Here is a 9,413-nt window from a genome sequence, read left to right on the forward strand (position 1 = left end):
TGAAGATGAATGGTTACTCATCTAGAAAGAGGAGAACAGGCATCCCTGGTTCCTTTCTCTAACTAGCAAATACCTGGGGTATATGAGACAGGGAAAGCAAGGCATTCCTCTTTCTTTCCTTCATCTTTGTATCCCTGAGTCCTGGCGACTGGGACAGGGTGTCACCCATGGGTGTCAAAGTGGCTTTCACCCATGTTAACAAAGGGGCCCGGAGGTGGGAGTACCTGTTCTTACCCACGTATGCCCTATCTCCCCTACTGTCAGTAGCCTTTGAATTCTCTAAACCTCATTTATGCCATGGATACTAGCATGGCCTTTATCTGTAAAACAGGAAGCTTGGCTTAATTGGCAGGAATTAGCCATGCTCACCTGCACTGGGCTGTTTAACTCCCATTATCATCTGCCTCTGGATCCCTCAGATCCAGTTTTCTTTCCTAATGCTTTGACCTGAAGCTTGGAATTGAGTCTGAGACAAAACTGTGTCTTGTGGGGGTGGGGGTGGGGGGGTTGCATGGACTCCTTATAAGCCTATTGCTAAGGTGAAGCTGTGGAATTGAGTCTTCCTCTAACAAGGGAGAGAAAAAGATGTTTTGTAACATGCTCAGATAACTGGTGGCTATAGTTTGGCTTTGGGTGCATGTGGCTTGGCTTTGGTTAGCTCCCTTGGTCCTACTTTCCCCAAAAGGAAACCTCCAAGTGATGGGAATCCTATTTATTCCCATCCCCTGGAAGGATTTGCAGGATAATTGCTCAGAACTAGAATGTTGAACCAGATTTCTACATCACCTATCCCTTTTGTTCTTTCTGAGCTGCAGCTGGAGATTGCTGCTTGGTTCACATGAATAAGCAGGGTTAGTCTAAAATGTAGGCAAAAACTTAAAAACAACTAATGATTCTAGAATTTAATGACAAATGTATGATAAGTTTTATAACATAATTTCTCTCTCTCCAGTCCTCATTTTTGTTAAAAAACAGATAGTGATAGGACTAAGTTGTTTGCAAAATAGACTTGAGGTTTATATTTGGCCTAATTATTTGCATAAAGTACAGCAAGAATTATTATTTCTACATAGGCCTTTTAGATCAGCCTTGATGGAACTTTGTTCCACAAGGAACCTCAGATAAGACCTTTTAAAGCCGAGCCCAATAATGGGTTTGTATCCTCAAATACCCGTGAGTTGGCTGATCCTCTCATCTTAAGGTCCCAAGAATAACTCAGAGCTCCTGGGCCTGTCAGAAAGTGACATTCTTTACACCACAGGTCAGGAACCCTGTACAGGGACTGTGTAGACAAGAGTATGAGGCCAGTTTTCCCAAGGGGCTTTTATCAGCTCTGCAAGTCGAGCTTGACTCCTTAAAGGAAAGCATACTCTTCCAGTCAAAGCCTTGGTAAAACAACCAGTTTCTCCAATTGCATCCTGTTGCAAAAGAAAATGGATTCTTATTGCACTGATGCAAACAATTATATTACCATGAGTTAAGAATACTCACAACTAGTTTCCAAATTCTGGAGAAGCCAGGCAGAGAGAGACAAATGTGCTCCAAATTTTGTACACAGGAGTATATCTTACTCAATTATTAAAGGCCTTAAATTGTTCAAAGTAAATTTCCTTGACTCTCAAAAACAAAACAAGCATCAGCAATCTTTCAAGCAAAAGTCAAAAAGACTACCCCAGTTTTCTTTTAGCTCAGTCCATTCAACTAACTCTTGTTTTGTTTGATATTTGTGAATATTTCACCTCTTTATTAGTCCTGTACATTTTTCTTTTATTCCAATGTCACAGTCTCCAAAGTTATCAGAAACCTGCATTTGAGAGCACCTGTCAAAGATCTATAGATTATAAATCATCTTTTGAAAAGGATCAAAACAAGACAACAATTGTCTGGGAATAACAAAATATCCAGGATAGTTCCAGTTAGAAACACAATTGACAAAAAGTTTGGTCATCTCTGTGGTTTACAATAACTTAACATAGACACCTTAATTGTGATTGATAGCATGTGCTTTAGACATTAGAATTTTAGAAATCCCATATAATTTTGGAACATATATTAGTACTATTCACCAAAATATAACCTAAGGAATACCAAACATGATTTTAGAAATCCCATGTAACTCAACATATCAAGTAATCCTGTTTACTTCTTTTTTTAGATACTCCAGGGGCCCTCTGTTGTATTCAAAAGCCAGGCATCAGGAAAGACAATTTTGAAACTGAAGTTTGATTTTTGGAAGCCTGTTAAATATGTTAGAGGTTTACAACACTTGATGTTATGAAATAGAAATCCAAATTACCATGTTATTTTGCCAAAATGATGACTTAGAAATTTGAAAAAGCAAAAACCTTCTACAACCCTTTACAAATTTTGCTAAAGAGCAGATTAGTGCCTTAACAGTACCTTGTTGTGCTTTTATTTCAATGATCAATTTACAGAAAAACCATATAATATCCTTTTGAATTTAGTCAATAAGTTAACACACAGAATTTCTTTGGCAATATTAATTTTTACAATCCTTTCACAACATATTTGACCTTTTGTCTTTATCTTATCTAACTCAAAACAATCCTTTAACCCTAGGCAAGAATTTACATTTCCACACCTTCTTATAATCTTGTATTAAGAACACACCTTACTGTTCTTACACACCTTGCATGTAAATTTATTTCTAGTAGTTTCAATTACATGTTATAATGGTAGCTCCTAGAAATTTTTAACTTTAATGTAAAACCCGGTAAGTCGTTTTAATTATGTGCTAGGTACAGCCAAGTTTGACTCCTTCCAGCATAATTAAGGGTGTGGTTAGTTCCATATGTCCCCAGGCCTTACCAATTGTGAAGCGGGCCAGTTAAATAGTTCTCAAAAACCAAAAAATCAATTTAACCTTAAAACATTTAGCAAACCTAGAATCTGACCTGCATAATTTAGTTCACCTATTAATATTCTGACAACATCTGCACTTTACCAATAACCTTTAAGGCTGTTTTTATTTCTCAAAGATTACAGTCATGTGAACTAAAAGGTACCAGAGCTTTATCTTCCCTTTAAAAAATATCTGATCCAAGCACTTATCTTCCTTTAGGCCAATTAATTAGAACTCTTTTTCATAGACACCACACATACAACACATATATGGCTACACAGACAGGTAGAAGAAAACCCAGTTGCCATAAGATTTTTTTGTTTGCCAATCTCCTAATTGGATTATTGGCCTCCAGGTGGAGTCCTTTTAAGAGACAGGGCTCAGAAAACTTGTAGCTTCTAAGGCCTAGTAAACAGACATAGGTGGGGCGAAAACAGATTTTGAGAGGGATCTATCTGTTTTTAATTCCTGGGGTTCCATGAGGAAAACAGAGGTCTCCCCATTCTCATGTGTGTATTAAGAGTGACAAGGCAAAATGGAGAAAAAGAATTCAATCAACTGAGAAAACACCTTTTTCCAGCAAAACAAGGTCCAAGAAAAGAAAAACATAAAGGCCTTTTAAATATACCTATAACTGTGCTCGCTTTGGCAGCACATATACTAAAATTGGAACGATACAGAGAAGATTAGCATGGCCCCTGCACAAGAATGACATGCAAATTCATGAAGCATTCCATATTTTTTTGCAATCTCCTCATCTGACAAAGGGCTAATATCCAGAACCTATAAAGAACTCAAACAAATTTACAAGAAAAAAACAACCCCATCAAAAAGTGGGCAAAGGATATGAACAGACACTTCTCAAAAGAAGACACTTATGCAGCCAACAGACACAAGAAAAAATGCTCATCATCGCTTGCCATCAGAGAAATGCAAATCAAAACCACAATGAGATACCATCTCACACCAGTTAGAATGGCAATCATTAAAAAGTCAGAAACAACAGGTGCTGGAGAGGATGTGGAGACATAGGAACACTTTTACACTGTTGGTGGGATTGTAAATTAGTTGAACCATTGTGGAAAACAGTGTGGTGATGCCTCAAGGATCTAGAACTAGAAATACCATTTGACCCAGCCATCCCATTACTGGGGATATACCCAAAGGATTAGAAATCATGCTGCTATAAAGACACATGCACACGTATGTTTACTGTGGCACTATTCACAATAGCAAAGACTTGTAATCAACCCAAATGTCCATCAATGACAGACTGGATTAAGAAAATGTGGCACTTATACACCATGGAATACTATGCAGCCATAAAAAAGGATGAGTTTGTGTCTTTTGTAGGGACATGGATGCAGCTGGAAACCATCATTTTCAGCAAACTATCACAAGAACAGAAAACCAAACACCACATGTTCTCACTCATAGGTGGGAATTGAACAATGAGATCACTTGGACATAGGAAGGGGAACATCACACACCGGGGCCTATTGTGGGGAGGGGTGAGGGGGGAAGGATAGCATTAGGAGATATACCTAATGTAAATGACGAGTTAATGGGTGCAGCACACCAACATGGCACATGTATACATATGTAACAAACCTGCACGTTGTGCACATGTACCCTAGAACTTAAAAGCTGAGCGCTCTTTAAGAAAATCATTTTAACTCCCTTATTATCCAACTTTAGCCATGCCAAGTGGCCAATATTTCTGACTTTCAAACCTCACTAAAGGCTCAGAGAAAGGACAATCCAAGGATTAGTGGAGGGAAAGATAATCAACAAATAGCAAAGGATGCAAATATATCAAACTAGAAAGGACTCATTCCCTAAGCCAGGATTGAATCGGGGCTACCACTGTAAAATGGCAGAGGCTAAACAAAACATTGCTATGTGGTTACAGGTCATGCTCCCAAGGAGGTAAAACAAGATGGAGGCCTGCCACAAAGTTTGCTATGTACCATATAGAAAGACACACAAAGCATTGGCTTTGGCTACAGCTCAAGACCACCCTCACAAATCCTTTTTCCTAATTAAAACTTTACAGAGAATATAAACAGTGAACTTTATCATTACTGGCCTAGTAAAACATTTTTTTGAAAAGAAAAAAAAAAAAACTTCACTTAAAAGTTAACTCATGACCTACTAGAGAAAGAAAGAAAACTTAAAGTACAGGGCTGTGTTAACTGCTGACAAGGTAGAGAAAAGGAAAAACAGTTTAACGTGAGGGGTTGGAAAGATGCCTGGGGAAAGAACCTCTTATTCTTATGCCAATGGGCTCCTAAGGGAGAGAAACTTAAGACAGGAGCTGGGGAGCTGTGGGTTCGCCGTCCATCCTGAAGAAAGAAGGAAAAAGCTGACATTCCCAACCCCTAGGAGCAACGTGAATGGGGGAAACATAATTTTCTCTACCCTCAGAAGAAGTCTGAGGACAAAAAGGCTTAGAAGTGAAAGGAAGAAATATTTTTTGGTTTGCATGTTACTAACCTTTTCTCATGTCCCCATACAGGCCACCAAAAATGTAGAAAAACCAAGTTCTTGTCACACGATCAGGAAGGATTGGGTGCACAGACACATTGAAGGGTGATTAGAGAGGAATTTACTGGGTGAAAATGAAAAAAAAAACCTCTCAGCAAAGTGATATGGAGTCTTGCTAACAGGCCCTCCACCTCACAGATTGTTTCCCAGGTCATCACACAAGCTGAAGAGAGCAGAGTCCTCCTCTGCTTAAGATGTGAATTCCCTGTGGCTCCACCCACTTCTCCCAGTGTATATGTTGGACTCCAGTCCACTGTAGGCATGCCCAGACAAGCCCTGGGCAGATTTCTTCATCTGCACACAAGCATTTGATGTAAACACTTGTGGGGCAGGTAGGAGATTCTCTCCAGGGACCCCTTTTTATCTGCCTAGGCATTTGGCTGTCTTAGTGAAAAGAAAAGTGTTGCAGTTCTAAGGTCAACAAGCCGACCACCACAGGGTAGGAGGAAGGAGACTTAAGGAACAGGAGCAGGAAATAAACTTGGTCAGCTTTGCCATGTTTACAGTTTGCCAAAGAGGCTTTACCCACCATCATGAGTCATAGCACTCGGGAGGAGGTGGGAAGCATCATCAGTCCTGTTAGCTCAGGTTCTTGGCAGCCCACTTAAATCAGGAAAGTCAAGATATGCCTAAGGAATCCATTTCTGTTCTCATTACACACCCAGTTAGAAAACAGTCCACCCTCTACAAAAGGCAGAAGTAGGGCAATGTCAGCCAAGATGGAAGATGGTTGACCTCAGAGCTTAGTTTGTTGCATTCTGTTGAAATGTCTTGAGTTTCAAGTTACAATGAAAAGACCATAGTCTTCTTTGGTTGTGTTACCATCCTGTCCCTAGGCAAAACAGTTCTGGCTGTTCCTGCAAGTCTGAAAATGTTTAAGGGCAATCTTGTTCATGTTTGTTACCAAGATTTTCAGTCTCAAGGCTTTATACGTTCCCTAGTAGTACTGGCTATGAAGTTAAGGGCCTTGTCCTGATGCTGTGCAGGTAGGGTGCATGTAGCCTTCCTTTCTGCTGTTTTTTCTAGTATATCCCATCTGACTACATCTTTCTCACTATATTTCAGTGGCTCCTGAAAGACTTGAGGATTGAACCTCAAAACAGCTTGAAGTTAATTGATTGTTTATCCCATTAAGACTTTTATTTATTCTTTCACCAAATATTTATTGAGTCAACTACATGCAAGATTTCAAGGTCTTGCATGATCTGGCCCCTCCTTACATGTCTAGATTCATCTTCTTCCACCTGCCCTTCATACTCTATGCTCCAGGCCAAAAGAATGATACCCAATTTCATCAGTAGGATGTTTTTTTTTTTTTTTTTTTGAGACAGAGTCTTGCTTTGTTGCCCAGGCTGGAGTGCAGTGGCGCAATCTCGGCTCACTGCAAGCTCCGCCTCCCGGGTTCACGCCATTCTCCTGCCTCAGCCTCACGAGTACAGTAGGATGTTTAATGTCTTAGTGACTTGCATATGCTATTTTTTTCCTGCTTGGAAAGCACTTTCATCACTTTTTTGTTTGGCTTGCTACTTGAGACTCATCAGGACTCAGCTCTGCAATCACCATCATCCTCTCTGAGAAGCATTGCTAGAATTGTTGCCTTCCTCCCCATCTCTGTGGTGTTACAGTCCCTCCCCGGTGCAAGTATAGCGCCCTGTGCCTTCTTTCACCACAGCCTTCCCCTATTACATTGCACTGTAACTTGTTAAATCAACTGTCAACCCTTACTTCCAAGTCTATGAACCCCTAGAAGGCAGAGATTGGGATTTCCTCATTTATGAATCCCCAAGGCCCAAGCCAGAGTATTGGCCACCATCTCTGAATGCTGAGTGAGTGAATGGATGAGGCTAGACTTCCCTCAAAGGGCCTGCCAGGCAGGTCACAGGAGCTGTCATCATGGAGAGGGGAAGGGACAGGACCCTGTTTCCAGTGAGCTATGGTGGAAGTTCCTACTTGGTGTTTTCTGGCCCTGGCTTGAAAGAGAGATTGGGGTGCCTTTGCTGGCTGGAATGAAGGTGGGGTCACAGTAATTTTTCTATGGTATTTAGCTGAATTAGAGAAGTTATTGTCCAAATGTTTTCTGTCCTAGGCACCCCTTTCCTGGTCCTTTGGCTGGAGAGAGCAAGTTTTTGTTGGAGTATTTTTGTCCGTACCCATTGGTGTTTACAGATTGCTAGTTTCTTCAGCTCCAAGTTTGGGATCTGTGAGGCAGAAAGAAAACCCACAGAAGTCACCATGGAGTAGTTCCATGGGTCCTGAAGTCCCTAAAGAGTCAATTTTCTTCTTTCTACCTTTCAGTGTCTACTTCTGTTTGTTTTATACCTATTGTCCAGGGGTTTTAGTTGTACTTAGTGGAAGGAACAGGGAGAAGTATGTCAACTCCATCTTCCCAAAAGTGGAAGTCCCATAATTGATTTTTTCCCCAGCTTCAGTGAGGCATAATTGGTAAGTAAAAATTGTATATATTTAAGGTGTACAACTGGATATTTTGACATATGTATATACTGTGAAATATTAAATGATTTACACATCCATCACCTCACATAGTTACCATTTCCTTTCACTTTTTGTTTATTTATTTATTTTGGTTAGTTAAGATCTACACACAATTGATTTTTGTACATTGACTTTGTAACTTTTGACTCTCCTGTATTAACACCTTAAATCTAGCAGATTTTTTGTGGATTCCATAGATTTTCTATGTGCATATATATGTCATCTGAATAGTTTTGCTTCTTACATTCTAATATCTTTGTCTTATATTTCTTTATTATTATTTTACTGAATAGGCCCTCTGGTATAATGTTGAATAAAACTGGAAAGAGAGGACATATTTGAATAGTTCCCACTCACAGAAAAAGTAGTTAGTCTTTTATAATTGAGTCTTACTTCTGATCTTAGGAGGAAAGCTTTCAATTTTTCATCAAGTGTGATGTTAACTGTAGGTCTTTTTTGGATGCCCTTTGTCAGGTTGAGGAAATTTTCTTCTATTCCTGGATTGTTGAATATATATTTATATTTATATAAGGAATGGGTGTTGAATGTTGTCCATTTTTATATCTCTGTCAATGATCCTATGGGTTTTCTCCTTTATTCTGGTAACTTAATTGATTTTCAAATGTTAAACCAACCTTGTGTTTATGGGATGAATTCTATATGGTCATAATGTAGTATCCTTACTTTTTAATTCTAAAATTCATTTTATTGTGGTAAAATATACATAACAAAAAATTTAGCACTTTAACCAGTTTTAAGTGTTAAGTTTGGGGTGATAACTACATTCACATTGTTGTGCAGCCATCACTGTCAACCATCTCCAGAACTTTTTCATCTTCCTAAAGTGAAACTCTGTACCCATTAAACAAGAGCTCCTCATATATCCTCCCCCAGCCCTCATTTCTATGTGTTTGACTACTCTAGATACCTCCTATAAGTGGATTCAACTTATATAATGCTTTTGTGACTGGTTTACTTCACATAGCATAATGTCCTCAAGATTCATTCATGTTGTAGCATGTGTCAAAATGTTTTTCCTTTGAAGGCTGAATAATAATTCATTGTCTTTTTTTTTAGGAGACGGAGTCTCACTCTGTTGCCCAGGGTGGAATGCAGTGGTGCAATCATAGCTTACTTAGCTCACTGCAACCTCAAACTCCTGGGCTCGAGCAATCCCCCCACCTCAGTCTCCCAAGTAGCTAAAACCAGAACTATGTGCCACCACAGCTTGCTGATTTAAAAATTACTTTGGTAAAGGTGGAGTTCTCACTATGTTGTCCAGGCTGGTCTTAAACTCCTGAGCTCAAGCTCTCCTCCCACTTCAGCCTCCCAAAGTGCTGGGACTATAGGTGTGAGCCACCATGCTTAGCTGATCTGTTTTCTTTATATATCACATTTTGTTTGGCCATTAATCTGTTGTTGCTTCCACTTTTTGGTTACTGTAAATAATGCTGCTATGAATATGGGTATACAAATATCTGTTCAGTCCCTGCTTTCAATTTTTTGTGTA

The 9,413-nt window shown here is 39.4% G+C and overlaps 1 non-coding gene across 1 annotated transcript; it reads left to right on the forward strand.

Annotated features, from left to right (window-relative positions):
- The first annotated feature begins 3,499 nt into the window (after positions 1–3,499).
- On the forward strand, positions 3,500–3,606 carry LOC126947101 (U6 spliceosomal RNA). Its single transcript, XR_007722929.1, has one exon. It is a non-coding gene; the product is annotated as a U6 spliceosomal RNA (small nuclear RNA).
- Positions 3,607–9,413: the final 5,807 nt, after the last annotated feature.

Source organism: Macaca thibetana, chromosome X, assembly GCF_024542745.1.
Source record: "Macaca thibetana thibetana isolate TM-01 chromosome X, ASM2454274v1, whole genome shotgun sequence".
NCBI lineage: Eukaryota > Metazoa > Chordata > Mammalia > Primates > Cercopithecidae > Macaca > Macaca thibetana.